General features: G+C 39.9%; 1 protein-coding gene across 1 annotated transcript in view; it reads left to right on the top strand.

Moving 5' to 3' along the window:
• Window positions 1–3,033: 3,033 nt before the first annotated feature.
• Window positions 3,034–16,510, top strand: part of LOC135482535 (RYamide receptor-like) — an 83,972-nt gene continuing 70,495 nt past the window's right edge. The window contains exon 1 of the mRNA XM_064762643.1: window positions 3,034–3,184. The gene's annotated coding sequence lies outside the window, so the exon portion shown is untranslated. The remainder of the gene's footprint in view (window positions 3,185–16,510) is intronic.

Below are 16,510 nucleotides of genomic sequence, written 5' to 3'. Positions count from 1 at the left end.
CATCTTCATCTTGTCAGGTATATGGCGCCCTTCCTCACATAATACATGATCGAAGCGGGCTAAATGATTGGCATTCCACCCCATTTTTACTCACCTCGGCCCGTCCTGAGCCTACTCTACAGATTTATGATAAATTTGGTTAGGGAGAGAAGCAATTAGGATACGTGCTTGGAACCGTCAATATCAGTACGTCGCTCCAGGTTTTAGCATTAGCCGCGGAGATGTAAGGAGTCAGCTGGGCAATCGTATGTAACCATAGGAAAAAGAACAGAGCACCACACGATACCTACTCAGTTTTGTGCCAATGGATATGCCTACACTCTTAGAAATAAAGCTTTGTGAGCTTCTCAAATACCTTTAAAGGATTTTCGGTCATCACAGATATGCCAATATACATAGTAGACGTTTTCGGTAAAATTAAAAACCCCAAATGGTTTTTGAAATCCTGACAAACCTCTTAGGGGTTTTGTGTTTGCGTCATCCACGTATGTAGGTATATATGTAGCGAGACATGAGCATTGAACCCCAACCACATACCCTAGAAAATCGCTGACCGTCCAAAGCCGGCGGCGATCGTTACATTGTTAATAAAAGGATCCAGCAAGATTAATTTCTCTTCGCAAGCTCCGAATAAATGCACCAATCCTACCAGTCCGTATTAAGAACCTAACTGTACTTGGGTTTTTTTCTCGTTGTGTCCTGTCTACAACATGACGACTTGTTTTTACTGCGTCTTGTAGCCAAAGTATCAGACAAAGTGCTAGCTATCTGTTTGTGACAATATCTGTATCACTGAATGACTCCAATGGCTAATTCTCATAAAGAAAGTAAACAACGTTGCTTTGTCAAGCAGATTGGATTTGCCCCTTCATCTTTTGAATCGTATTTGCTCAACATGTTTGATAACTTATCTATTACTTTTTCCAATAAAGTGTTAGTGCCCGGCTACTTGACTCATGAGGAAAAAGGGGTGACTGTGGTGCCAACGGACGCAACAAGAATTCTAACATCGGAGAGTATGAGAAATGTTCTGGATGTATACTTTCACATGCCTAAAAAGAAGCTTGTATGATCAAAATGACTTTTAAATTACAAGATCATTGCAGACTCCTACGTACACGTGCATACAAATTGATGCCCATGTCCATGGATTTTATAGTAATAGGGGTGCAAATAGCGAGTCCAATAGGTCGTCCCGCTAATGTCGCAGTTTGCTAGGGTCGTCGCAGGTCGCAATATCAAACCGCGCAATTATCCGTTTTACCCACAGACGAGAGAGATCATTTTGTGACAACTCGCGCTTTAGGGAGGTAACCGCAGTTCTTCTTCCGCTGTAACGAAACTAACAACTATCTTCTCTTCTTTTTTTCTTGAAACGTGACACCAGAGGGGTACTCATACGAATTTTCTTTTTTGAAGTCGAAAAGAGCTTTTATAATTTCAATGCCATAATCGGCTCATACCTAATGCATTTGTTTTATACATCTCCTCATTGACTTCCGCTCAGATTATATATTTTAGGAGTGCTTAGTGTCCCTTTTTGTACGTTCCATTAGCTAGAAGTTGCTCCTCAATTTTGGGGTTTGATGTCAACCATATTGAATTCCAAAGGAAACTTTTTTCCAACTAAAAGGTCCCTAATAACATTTCGAGTTTCTTTGACGCAGTCTGATGGAACCATGTCATACAGTACGCTTGTATAGACGCTAGATGCTGTGAACTTGTATCACAGGTTAAAAAAACACCAAAAACTTAGTTGTCCGTGTAGTATAGCCTTAAGAACGAGATTGGTCCTAAACGAGGCCAGGCATCGCAAGCATCTAAACAATGTCCGTTGACAGGGCCATAAAGTATTTAGGAACATATGATGTTGCCTGTAAATGATTAAGCGCCATGAATGTACAGCATGGCAGTTCATCAATTTGCCTGAACATTCATCTTGCTTTGGACGACATCAGGTCGCTTCGAGTTATCATAGTTCAAAGATGATATATATCGTGCAATTATTTCAACTTCCAGATAAAAGCAAGCCTCAGATTATAATCTATGGCATGCACATTCTATCATCCGTTTTCTGACCGCTTCCGATAAGGCCTTTCCCTTGGTGCTGCGAGTGTTGTCACAGCGTAGTGCTTGCTGCATTATCCATTGCCTATTTTCATTAGACGTGTTAGAATCTCCATTTTCTCTACTGTTGATGCCCGAGCTACTTCACAACTTGCAATTCAAAGCCATCTCCAACCTTTGTTACATTATTCGCCCCAAGGTATAGAAATTTACAAATGGAAATTATTATTTAATGCAATTCAAATGCGCATCTGCAACAGGAGACTCACGGGAACTACTTCGACACGCAATCAAACTGTCACTTTGAATAAACCACTTCAGCTGGAATAGTGAGTGGATTGTCACCCAATGTGATTAGAAAAGTGGCCTGCTTCAAAATTTCGAAAGAAAACACGCCCGCTGAGTACAATTGAAAGGTCTTGTCTCGTCTAAACATCATGGATATCCAAAGAATGGATTCGAGAACAGTTATCTTACTTGGCTGAAATTGAGATGGAAAGAAATAAAATGCCGGTGGCTTGATGAAATAAGAATTGCGCGCTATTAGGTATTTCTGTCGTGGCATCGGGTGTATTAATGCGGTTGATCATTACATTGATTTGCACTTGCCGGTTAGGACTATCGATCACCATGAAAGGTGTTTCGTAGTCGGCTCTTATACTTACTAGCACGAGGAATTAAAGAACTCTGTCCTCAAAAACCCTCGTCACACATACCTCGTACTTCGTCGTTCGGGGTTGCGGGTAGGGGTTGCAAATTCTGCCTTTGTCTTCAGACGAAACGAAACGTCATGCTTTTTATTCACACTCTTCACCGAAAATACATGACACCTACCCTTAAACTGCAATTCACATCCATATAACTGCCTGCAAAAAAGCTAATATCGAACTCGATCAATTGGTTCTCGCGATCGACATCTGGCACGATCCTTTTCCGCTCGTTCGCTTGGCGGCGGTGAAGGAAATTATCGAACAGTCGATGTCACTAAGCGCAGCAATCGGGGGTCTCACAAGCGAGATCCGTTTGGGGAGTTTACAAGTTCTTTCAGTTGGATACGCCGTGTTTCTGACCAGTCAAGCTTCAATCTGGAAAGAAGATTTGTAAGGACTTTTTTAAGGTAGGTTTCGTGTTCTCAACAATAGCGTAATTTTCTTTGAAGTTTTTGTACGAAGTAGATGATAGTAGGTATAGATTAGGGCTCGAACAGGTGTTGACCATAGAATGCATTAGTTCGAGGTGACTTGTGCGACCCACTACAATCATCATCATCATTCATTATTTACAGTGAAGATATTTCGGCTACTTTATGGTCTTAAAAAGTCTCTCTACTGAATAATGCCCCACCCAGGTCCCTTTGCCGATATAGGCAATGTAAGTTTTGTCCGCAAACAACTGCATGACAATACAAATTTTCTAAAAATAAGTTCATAACATATCTTTTCTTGGTTCAAATATATTTGGAAAGTTTCAGCAGATCAAACCTGCTTTATATAGAATGCTAAACGTTTAAAATACATTCAAAGTTTACCAGCAGTTCATGACAACATGCAAGCGGCTCTGTGAGGACGAGTCTTCCTTCACCGGTATCATTATTCAATTGCGGTTGTGTATCGCTGTCACTTTGCTTTGCGAGAATCGAATTATTCGTTATGTTCGCTTTCAGAGTATTCAAAACTGGAGATATCAGTTGAAACCAAACGAGGATTCCACACATTCGGTATAGCTTGTTACTGTAAGGTATAGCACTGCCGAGTTGTAAGAATTATCTGCACAGGCTTTGAAATTTGTGTTGATCATATCAGTCATGTCAGTTTGCTTCAGGATTCTGATCATAAAGTCTATGCATACATCACACCCAATGGTGTCACGTGGACAGGTGAACATCACAAATCTCTTTTCCTGGCAGATCCTATTAGCAGGTTTTTGAGAGTGTATCGCGATTTTGAGCATTCATCTTGCTGCCGTGTCGACTTGAGTGTTACTTTTGCTGAAGCAATGCTGTCGGTGGTGCCAAGACGACACAAATGCAGATTGAAACGCACTTACACATTATGATAACCTAAGCTCTGCAGCTGGAATATCGTGATGCTAATAAGGGAGTTCGTATTCTTATCAACTGTGCGTAGAAGCGCTAATTAGGAGCCATGCAACAGAAACATCCAAATACCACCTTCGAAGAACGACATTCCGTTTCGCTGGAAAACGCCGTAACTGGTCCCGTCTTCAAAAATTTCGTCGCTAAAGATGCCCTCGAATACATAACATTGTTTATGTCCTACAGCTCTATTATATTCATCGTTGCGGGACTGTTCGGAAATATCATATCAATCGTCATATTCAGTACAGGCAAGAGAAAGGATGCTACCACACACTATCTAACTCTGTTATCATACGCCGATTTGGGAAATCTAGTCATGGTTGTATTCCATACCTGGTTAGATGTTGGGTTGTCTACAATTAGTAAAGGACGGTATTTCTTTGTGGTGTACCTTCAGTCCGACTTTGCATGTAAATTTGAGAGGTTTCTGTTCCACGTTTTCCAGTTTTTGAGCAGTTATATTTTAGTCGTGTATTCAACTGAGCGATGCACGTCAGTTCTGTTTCCTCTAAAGAAGTTGACAACCTTAAACGACGCAAGGCGTCAGAAAATTCTCATTGGCATGGCAGTTTTATGCGTTGTTTGGAGCTCAAAAGCATTTGGTGTGGTCAGTTTACACGCAGAAGATACACGAATGGTTTGTTTCAATGATCCGACACTTATGTCACCTTTATTGGATACCTTGTATCTCATCATCAATTTCTTCATCCAGAACACTTTTCCCTGCATCACCGTATTCATCACCAACATTGCTATCAGTATTGGCCTGTGGCGGTCTACTCGCCGCTCTAACCTCAAGGATAAGGGTTTATCCTCGCGAGAATTGCGAGGCATTGTTACCCTTCTTTCCGTCTCCTGTCTGTACCTTTTGACAATGACACCACAGGTTGCGGTTTGGTCTTACTATAACATAGCAATACAGTTCTCAAATCTACTGGGAAGCAATGTAATTATCAATCGTAGTGTATTTTTTACGATCGCCCGATTTTGTGGTATGCTGACTGCTTATAATTACAGTTTGAATTTTGTAATCTATAGCATATCTCTCCCGTTTTATCGTGAGAGAATTGTGAATGTTATAACGGAGATCTGCTGTAGATATTCCAGACGTTAGATGGTGCGTACGATAACAATAACACGATTACTTAAATTTACGATCGCATTGGCCCGGGACCGTGAATTGTAATCACTGTTAGTGAAAAACACAAGCTCTCAATTCTGGTCTCGCTTCCACCCTTGTGACAATGGCATCGCGTTCTACGATATAGCGTGGGGAAGCCACTCAAGTATATACAATATGGCGAGAGGAAACCTCTCATGGAACAGCTGATTGGTATGATAGTAGAGCCCACCAATAAGTAAATGAGATTGATTTCTCGAGTTATCTTCACGTTCATGTCTCTATTGCTTTATCACGCCTAAATGATTTAAAAGAAGGCTCGTTGTAATGGCTTTCACCTCGTTTGACTGAAAATGTGTGTTGGCCGGTCAGTGTTTCATGTGCATCACAACGGTGCTTACGAGAAGGCTCTAGGAGATGACATCCTATCCCTGATCTCCTCAAATCGTTGACCTGCCGGAGTTTGCCCTTAAGTATAGTATGTAGTTGTCAACCCAAGGATCTACCTCAGTCCATCTGCTGGCGAGTACGTCTCGTCGGTTACCTACCTATGTACTCTGCGAAGGGTGTGTTAGTAGGTTTATCGGGTTATCCGACGAAGCTTGTCAAAAATGAGGCAATTTGATGAATGGCATGTGAGTTGCCTTTCCTTGTTTTCATTCTCTCTCCACTGAGTAGCTAATAACTAAGAAGTGTTCTCTTGAGTTATTCAGAAATTAAAATTCCCTGGGAGGGGGCTCTATGCTTGGGCTAGGAGACTCCTTGACTGGGAATTGACAAACGTCACGAGGATGAAAATTAATCACTATGGTTGAAAAAAAGTAGAATTGGAATTTAAAATGGCTGCGCTGAAATTCTTTTGCCTTCCTAACTATTTCAAACTCTTGGTGCATACTGATGACTAATTCTTGTCGAACGCGGATATAAGGCAGGAAACGACATTGGTTGAATTAGCTAGAAATGAATGATGGTAATAGCATTATTCGGAGACAGGATGCAATATTTTTCTTAAGTGATCGGGATCTTCTTCAATATTGGCGAGTATTGTTGTCCATAATTGTGATGAAACAGGCTGGTTGAGAATTAAATTGAAATAGTGTCATCGTATTTAAACTAAAAATCGAGTCATGCGATAGTACTAAAACATTTTATCACTTATTATTGCGCTTACGACCGCCAACATGGCCAGTTCGTCTTTATATTAAAACGTAACATAATAACATTGGTCAAATCCATCATTAACCCCAGGAGGTCAAAGATGATATAAAAGCATTGCGACATAGTTCATTGCAATGGTCTTGCACATATATTGTTGACGTGAAGTGAGCGTCCTACAAATTCTCAGTACTGAAATCTGAAAATGATTTCTTTGACGAGATCCCTATCAGTCTTGACATGATCCATTACGTTTCTATAGACTTGTCGGTTTAAGCATATCGATCACCCTGAAAGGTGTTTTGTGGGAGTCCTTGCTATCAAGTTTTGCCCTGATGTACTGACCCATTGATCAGACTGTAGAATAATAGGAATTCAGGCCTAGGTGCGAGAGCGGCCTTTGTTTAAAGACAAAAAACCTGAATTCGTTTAGCTGTGAGGTGAGGGGCAATATAAGGTAATGAGTGTGTATTTAATCACAAAGAATTTTCGTCATTGTGTGATTACGGGTTACGAATTACGAATTCTTTGTTATAAAACAGATTACATGTGGTATACAAAGCATTCGTCTTTGTATGTCGTAATTCATGAGCGATGGGGATGTTTATTGTTGTCAACAAGAGCTTGAACCTATTTGAACCAGCTTGCCAACTCAACCACAATAGCTCTCATGCCTTTACTCGCCATGGTTCTTTATAAAAGATTATTTCCTGATTAAGTCTTATCTGCTTCTAACAATGACTGACTGGATTACCTTTAAGAGACGCTACTGAATGAATGATGTGGATTACATTGTTGTATCGGAGCAATGGCTTGGAACCTAACAAAAGATTAATCCAGCAGCTAAAATTCTTACCGTCATTGTCCACGAAAAGAACATCCATGACAACAAGTATATATTTCATCCATACTTGATGATAAGAAGTTGGATACATAGGGTTCATATTTTTGTTGGACGATAACCCTTAAGAGGTTTTTCAAAAAACTCAAAAGGTTTATTTTTAGAGTGTATCATAGATTATTTCCGACCGAGGAAGTACAGTTGGCTGTGAGTGCGGCACACGGATCTTGTACAGGACAGATAGTAGCCGCAGTTGACGGAAGCGTCTTCTATTGACACTATGTTTATTCAAATTTCAGAGACAGGTTGATGACACATTTTAAATGACACCAGCCTAAAAGGCGAGCCATATGGGACAGCAATGAGAAGTTAAGAAGAGATGTTTATCACGTGCGATGGGCTCTCGTTAATAAATGTAGATAGCATTCGGATCAGGGAATGGCTCGTCCAAGTATCAATGAATAATACAAGTAGCCTACATCGCTCGAGGAGGCAATATAAATAGATTTACGAGAGAAATTAGTGAAGTTGTATTTAACACGATGATGACAAACGTATCAGGGATATGTGTTATCCAAATGGAAGAGAAATTCCTCCACATTCATTACACAAGATAGTTTAGGCAAGCTTTCGTTGTCCAAAGCTTGCATGGTTTCCGTCGACGAAGTCATGTACTTTCTACAAAGTACTTCTCAGCAGGTCTCTGCATTGAAACGGACAAGGATTCCGGATTTTCAAGTCAAGACATCTACCTTTGCTTCTCCGCAGATTTTCGCGGTAGCATCGAACCTGGACATGAATTACCCGTTAATTCATTAAGTGAATCATTAATAATGTTTCCCTAACCTTCGAGAATCACTACTAATATGTGTATGTTTACACATCAATTTGTCATTAATTCACATACCACTTATCTGCTAATGCAGTCCTAAAGTGCTAAGGCTAATAGCAAGATCGCCTCCTAACAGATTACGGCCTTGTCCTGAAACTAACGCGAAACACAAATCTATGGAGACTCCATATTTCGTTGTTGTCATAAGCGATTTATTAAGGTGGTGTCAAGTGGTTAAAGCATGCCTCGTAAATAGGTTAAAGCTTCGCGACCCGGTCGAAACTCGATGTAGCTGGCTGCAAACCGCAAGCTAGTTAAAGTGCAAACTGCCTTCTCTAAATTTACATGGCAACAACTTTTGTTAGAAAGAGTTCATTTTTCGTGGCTTGCGCTGTGCGTGGATGCGAACCTACTCATATTCCTTATTATTGATTAGCAATGACACGTTTCTTTGGAGGCAACTCGGTTTTCGACCTTGAAATAATTCTTTGATACCTTGAAATAACCGTTTCCCAAAGATAATTTGCTGTCTCAGAGTTCATACTACCGATTTGTCATTTCACAATAATACACCCTGTATAGTTACAGGAAATCATTCAAGCTGATAACCTTTTTGTTCTCGATGACAAATTGGAGGAGAAACATAAAGGTACTTTCGGGCAATCCTTTGACCTGATACAATGATTGCCTCTTCTTGTTTCTTATTGATGTGTGTTTAGCCCTTTTGAAGTTAGATGATGGAATCCTTCCTGTAGAATAACTATATAGATATACGTTCTAATATAAGGCAGCCAAGGAGTAAACCCAGTCGATCAACAAGTCACACGAATGTGTGGGAATGTGATGTACATGTTTAGTGGCTTAAGTTTATCATTTTTAGAGATAACATTAAGGTCAGGGAAAATACCACTTTGATCAAGATGCTTCTGCCTAGCAAGATCGAAATGGCTAGTCAACGTGACTGATTTCATCTCGCTGCACTTCGCCAAAGAAACACGGACGAGATACGGCTTAGCGTCATGAAGATACTTACGCTTCCCTTTTTACTATTGAGACTGCTTGTTTTAACGAATTTGCAATTAAAGCATGGTGAAGCACGTCCTTGATATCAAGTCACCCCTGGGATGACTCCAATTAGAAAATGTAATTGGATTTGCTGAAATTGTTGCCGAAAAATATTCAAGCAAAGCAAAAAATTAACCCAAGCAGCGAGGTTGAGCCTGACTCGACTGCTAAAGACGGTTGGGCTGTTGACAATGAGTAGTGGATAAAAAGATCCCATTAGGATGGATAGAGTGGTTCTGCCATGCAGGAGTAGTAGCATTGTCCTCAATTATCTTTGTCCGATGATGAAAGCAAAGATGATTGCACCATATACCACCAGTCTTGTCACGAATTTAGATTTTTTTTAAATGTTTATCATTTGTGTCATAGTTATGTAAATACTTACCATGAACGAAACGCTGGTGGTCTAACGTTAAAACAGGAATTGCGTCACATAGATCTTTTATTGAAGCTTGGTTTTTACTTAATCTACAAATATGAGTAGACCCCGCTATAACGTAAGGAGGCTTAATAAGTAGACATTGGCAAAGGCTACCAGTAATAGCAGCTATTGAAAATCATATTTTGACTTTTTTCTGTACACATGTATATAGTTTACAAGCAAAGTTGTTAGAAATCACGTCAAAAGCGTTAATGGCTGCCCACTGATTTGACCTTGACTTTGACTTTGACCTTGACCTTGATTCCAGGCGAGTAGATCATACCTTAAGAGGAAAACTTTCAAACTCTTGACCCGATCTTTTTTCATACTGCTCAGAAGACAGATTGAGTGCTTTCTTAGCATCAAAAATAAAAGTCGACAATCACAGTTCATTTTTCAAATGCAAAGTTTGTGCATTGTCGACGGACAGAATGTCAGTTGTCGCTCTATTGGGGTCGATATGGGAAGAATACATGAAACTTTAGCTCTGGCTGCAACATGAGTTAAGCCGTATCAAACTGCCAAGCGATAGATCCCCCGTGTCCACGAGGTGTAGGTTTACTGCGATGAGGTTCTAAATTTCAATTGTTAAGGACTCCTGTACCCAATTTTATCCAGGGTGTCAACGAAATAATGACAAGTGTCACCTGAGTCGGTGAGAAACAAAGCTACTTAATGCAAAAGATACCTCTTGGGTGGTGAAACATACTCGGGTTACTCGGCTTATCAAAAATATACTTGTTGTTAGAAAGTGCTCCTATTGTTGTTTTAAGCTGTTGCCTGTTCATTTGTCAGAGTTTTCGATATAGTTGCTATGGAAGTGAACCAGATTACTTTATCGGGGAATGGCTTACGCCCTGCGAGGCTATCTGGCGGCGATCGGGTGACATCCATTTGCTATCCGCTACCTTCCATATAAGCCACCCCGTCTGGAGACAGAAAATATGACAATTCAGGGCCGGATTTAGGGGGGTTGAATGGGGATGGCAACTGCACCCAGATTTACTCTAGAAAAATTGGCATTGTTATATAACCTTTATTTATACATCTCCGAGTTTAATTAATGTTACCTGCAAAAGGCCAAAAGGTTACACAGAAATATTACTTACCTATTGTTAAATAAATAGAAGCAAAATGTAGGAGTAAATAAAAAGCTGGCATATTAAGCCAGTTAGAACTTTTAAAAGTCCGGGCGCTTGACAATTACAAGGATTGGGCACTCAAGCTACATCCTTGACTGTAACCACTTCCCTGACTAAACAGAGCTAGCTCTCTCAGCCACTTTCAGATGTAGCTTCTGCCTCGCTGCATTAAGTCACAGCCTGAACAACTGAAATTAATGTGCCCATTTGCTTCAACAACGAGTAAATGGTGGGAAGCTGCTGCTTAACACAAGGCTATGTTTTACCCCGGGAGAGGTTTTGCAATGATGCAGACGTTATGTCCAAGCAGCAACCTTACATATCATGGTCATGGTCACGATTCTTTATCTGGATTTGAAGAAAGAATTTGATTGACCTTCCTTCATCTGGAGGACGACGTAAACACCAGATAAGTTGAGGAATGCTTTCGCAAAAGCGCGAGATGGAGATTCGACGCCGAGTGTACAACGGAATCGGCTTTAAATATGAACATGACGCCCGTACAAGCCAGGCTACAGGTCTTTGGCAAGTTGCTGGTAAGGAAAACAGTAATCCCAGAACAAGTAAGTCATATTGCAATATATGAGAAATACATGCAATATTCATCAATCAAACCGGTAATAAATCTCTCAGGAGTCTGCCCAGTGTTCTTCTTAACCAGCCAACCTAAGTATCACGTCATACTTTGTGACTTAATATCACAAAAGTCATGTAACGGGTTATGTTAGGATTAAGTATTGATTCCGAAATGATAGATTAAGCTGTTTTGACCTTATTGTCATGCTGTTGTGGCGATGTGGGCCAAAGTTGTCGCTTACTTATGATTGAGTGTTGGCTAAAATAGAAACATTTTAGCTGCTTGGTGATCAATCGTGTTCATTAATCTGGTCAGGATGGGAAAAGAAAACGCGAATATGACTTGAATACGCAAATGGACATCGCTAAACAGTCTATAACTCCATGAGCGTCATGTATCTTATTATTGTGTTTCTCGTTTTTCAAAAGTCCCAAATAAAATGGATGTGATGCGTTTTGCAAATGATAACCATCATTTACTTATTTGAGGCTCAGAGTTAAGTCATGCATCAAATTTATCTGCTCTTGTCGGTTTAGACCTATCGACTCCCCGAAAGCTGTTTCGTGGGGGTCGATGTTATCAAGGTTTCGCTATGATAAACCTTTGATACGACAGTCGAATAATGAAACTTCTGGCCTGAGTGTAAGAGGGGTGTGTCTAAAGACAGCAGACCGTGTATTGCTCTAGACCTGATTTCTTTTGACTGCGTAGTAAGAGGCAAAATAACGTAAGAAGAGGAGCGATGTAATATTCTACCCAAAAAATTACAAAAACAGGCATGATCGGCCATAAACCATTTTCTGGGCTTTAAAACATGACATTAGCAACCATTTCAACACCTTCAAAACAGCTGGTATCTCGACTGCTTCTACTGATTGTCTCATCAGCAATGGAATCAACAAGTCAGCACTCCAAGCGATAATGGACACGATAAAACTACCCATTTGAGGTTTGGTTTCGTGCGATAGGACAGAGGCGGACAATTAAAAGGTATATAAAACAGCATGAATTCACTTAAAACCAGTAGAGCTTAGAACACGCATCTACTAACTATTTTTTATCTATCACTATCACACAATGGTGCTTCTCACTAACTCTGTTGAATGTGAAAGTAGGGCCCTATTGGTCAGCAATTTGTGTCTGAAGACGCCATTTGAGACTAGGATAACGAGGCAACTACTTTGATTTGACCGTTTTGCCTTGTCATTTTGCCAACTTTGAGTCAGTGGTATATATCACTAAACGTTACATGCATATCTGTATTCGGTTACAGATTGCGATAATGACAACTCACTCCCTTACCGGCCTTTGCCCTTCATAGAGCTCAAAAGGTGACACGTAAAAGGTAGATTGGTCAGGAAATGTATATACCACGCTAAACGATAATTGGTTTCGTGTGCGATGGAAACTTAACCGAGAAACATTTTGATACCGTATGCACTTTAGTCCGTATGCTCTCGCATGTACTTGCGCCCAAGTTCATGTCAGAGAAATATCGGCCATAACCATGTTCCCGGTTGTTATCATGAGAATTCATGATAGCGGCATGTTTGATGATGTGTGACCAGAACCAAGATTGCGTTGAACTGAGAATACTGATTGGTCGCTAACTGGCTCTACATTACAGACGTATCTGCTTTGCACTCACCAATATAACAAGTCAAGCTGTTCAGATCACCGGAAGGGTTACTTTGTGACAAAACCACGCGTTAATTGAATCTGGTTAACTGCTGGAGCGATGTGAAGGAAACATAGTCCCCCGAGTCAAAACCTTGAGGGTCTGGCATGCAATGGGTAACAAACACGTAACCAAACATCTCATCACTAAAACCTTTCAACTTCTAAGTTCTAACCGAAAATACGGCTCTCTCCTTCTGAATACTAAGAATGAATAAGTCATTTTGATGAACGGTTATCTATTTCACCTCATGAATGAAACAGAAAACAGAAATGTAGTAATGATTCACACCAAAGGTTACGATATAGTTTTAAGACGTATCCTGGGACACATTAGTTTGGTAATGAATAATTCAGTTAATGTAATATCAGTTTTTATGTCGTGAGTCGGCGGTAATTTGTTAGATAAATGATAAGAAGGTAATGGCCAATGGATCAATTACAGCCTTTTTTGTAAACATAATACAGAATGAATCTTTGGATTTGTTTACTACTATTCTAGAATAATCATGTAACTAAAGAAAGAGAGGAATGATCTGAACTCTATGGAGAAATTAGATGGATTATGATATTTTAAACTGAGTTTCAGGTACTGCTCTGTTGTTTCGATTTTTTCTGTTGGCTCTATTATAGCATTAAAGCATTCTGACTTCCGAATCGAGGTTGTAGTGCATGAGTTCCATCCGTCGGCAGCACTACGAATCATTCAGGCAAAGTAGTTAAAGTACATTCGGTGAACGGCGTGGATTCGATGTTTCTGCTATTGATACCTTCATCAGTCTGAGTGTAGAGTACTTTAGCAGTAAAGAGGTAAAGAACTGTGAACCGTCATAACTACATTTTACGATTTGTGAATGATAACCAACAACATGTTCTCCGAAACAAACGCTTGTCAGCATCTCTCTACACACGAGCGCGTTCCTAAACGTCCTATGCTACGCTTCAAATTGCAAAGGCAACTACCATTGTCGGGTTATTTCTAAAAACTATTAATTAAGTTGGGTAATTACACTTTTGTAAAATCAAATACATCAACCTTGATTAATCTCATTAAGTTAAATTTACACAAACAGCGCAGATAAATTAAACCCATAAAACACTTCTGCCTTGAGCGTCAATTAGCATCTCTTCGAAGAACTAATCTCTAATTGAGGCAACATAGTAACGCTAAGTGCCCAGCTGATTCTTTTAGTTCAAACCTTAACGTAAACAGAGAGTCTGGAAAGGGAGGACAACGCCTTATTAGAGAACAATCTACGCATTGCAAGTTCCGCGATGGATTTCGTTACGAATTTGCCTGAAGTGCCTGAATTATAATGCCGTCGTCAAAATAACAGAAAGGTACAATAATCTTCTAAGTAAACAATTCTTAATTATAGAATGAGCGTAACGTAGTCACTCTTCCCATGAATGTTTTGCCAGTACGTTTCTATGAGCTCCAAGGGTGTGGTAAACTGCAGTGCATGACTTCGTTTCTAACCATCCCATCCTCGAATACGATATAAGAAGATTTGATAATCATCTGCAACATCATCAGCTGTGGGTTAGTAAAAAACGTAATCGAATCCGTGCGCATCAGAAATGACAAAAATTGCTATCGCTCAATATCTTAATCTCCATCGTGTGAAAGCAAATGAAAATAGCAGTCCTTGAAGTCTGCCAGTGGTGTTGCCATACACGTTCTACTCGATTGTCTTCCTCATCTTAACAAGACCTTTTTATACCTTATGGCTGAGTACTACTGCAGCCCATCACCGTATAATGTCTTATGTGTGAAAAGTAATTCCATAATAGCTAGTTAAGTCCTTGACAACAGCGAACACGGTAGGCCACTCTGTATTAACTTTCAAGCGAAGATTCTCAATAAACAAACCAGTATTCACTTATTTCAGAGCCTTACTTTGCATTTTGAAAAGTCGTGTTCTCTCTGACAATGCTAACAACGGAAATGGAAAGGTAGCATCTCATCAGTTTAAAAGCCCGGAACCATCGAGCAGAGTTTTTGATGTTCGGTTCGTTGGTATTTCCGTGGTGCATCAGACGGGATTCGTACCTCGGCCGAAGGCGAAGTGAAATCCCATTTTGTCGGCGTAGTGGTTTTTTTAGTGTGATTCGGATTGTAGTACACACTGAATAGAAATAACTGAATGGATGATAAAATACTCTTTGCCATATCACTTGTATCATAGCTAAACAAAACTGCTATAAAATGGAACATGGATCCGAGAAAGAATGTCTGGTGGTGTTCTGTATGATAATGTTTGAAGGAATTTCGTCTCTCGTGGAATATGCGTATTCATATTAGGAACCCCATGAAACTTTTTGGAAAACACAAATATGCGGTATGAAATCTCTGATTACAATATAAGAAAGTTGCTAACATTAGTTTATGACTCTACTACCGGCCGACTGGCAATTTGCCTTTAAAAACCATATCTCTCCCTGAGAATCAAATGACTGCTAATTAACATCATCACGTAATTCCATTAAAAACGCAAGTGCGATTAGACATGCCACTTAGATCAGCGGTTTGTTACTAATTACTGGAGAGAGAATCACACGAAATCACTTTCAAAGATTTTCCTTTTTCGAAGAGCGATACGTCATTGCTGATATTTTGTAAGAAATGGGATAATGAAGGGCTAATTAGGGGAAAACATGAAACCAGTGCAATTTGACATGAAAAGCTTTAACTATGAATATCAATCGGAGGCAAGGCCGTGATTTTTGCGGATGTTGTAAACGAAATCTCAAATCGTAAATTTATTCGATGTAAGCGTCCTTTCGGATGTACATCGGTAATTCAGTGCAACGTATTTGGTCGTTGCATGTAATATAGGCCTTTTGTACAGGCGTTTCGTTACAAAATTAAGGTTGTGTAAGGCTTTCGTGAACCTTTATCGGTCACATAACACGTGTTTTGGAAGAACTAAACTCTTTTATCCAACACGTTGCAAGAATCTATAAAGACAAGACACATGCCTTCCCCATGCCACAAAAGTGACTCTAAGGATATGTCCCACATGTCTCTAACAGAACCTCGTCACGCTTATAGCCAATCTATCTGAATAATCTTGACAATACATTGATTTCCTCAGGTGCAGTGTCTATCTTAAACTTGACACCTGTCATGATATCGTCCATTCGGTTCATGATAATCTGAACTTAGGTATACGGCATTTGTCATCAGCCATAGAATCTGTCAACGTAGTGTCATAGCCTCTGTCACTTGACAACACTGGGCACAAATCTAAACAATCCACGAATAGTCCTCGTCATTTTAGGATTACTGGTGATGTCTCCTTTATTCTTTATAATCAAGTCATGGACACATATATATTATATAATATGCGGTTGAATCCTCTTGCCATGAACACATCAGCATAAACCCCAAGTCAAGACAAATACTGTCATGACTCCAGTCACGATATGATTCTCTATTGTTCCTGTTCATCCTGACGCAATCTGAAGGCTGAACAATGCGTTCTCTTTGGGAAGTATCATCTTGATATTAA

The sequence above is a fragment of the Lineus longissimus genome, chromosome 1 (genome assembly GCF_910592395.1).
Source record: "Lineus longissimus chromosome 1, tnLinLong1.2, whole genome shotgun sequence".
Classification (NCBI taxonomy): domain Eukaryota; kingdom Metazoa; phylum Nemertea; class Pilidiophora; order Heteronemertea; family Lineidae; genus Lineus; species Lineus longissimus.
Note: the sequence above shows the minus strand (reverse complement) of the source record. Positions and strands in the feature narration are given on the sequence as shown.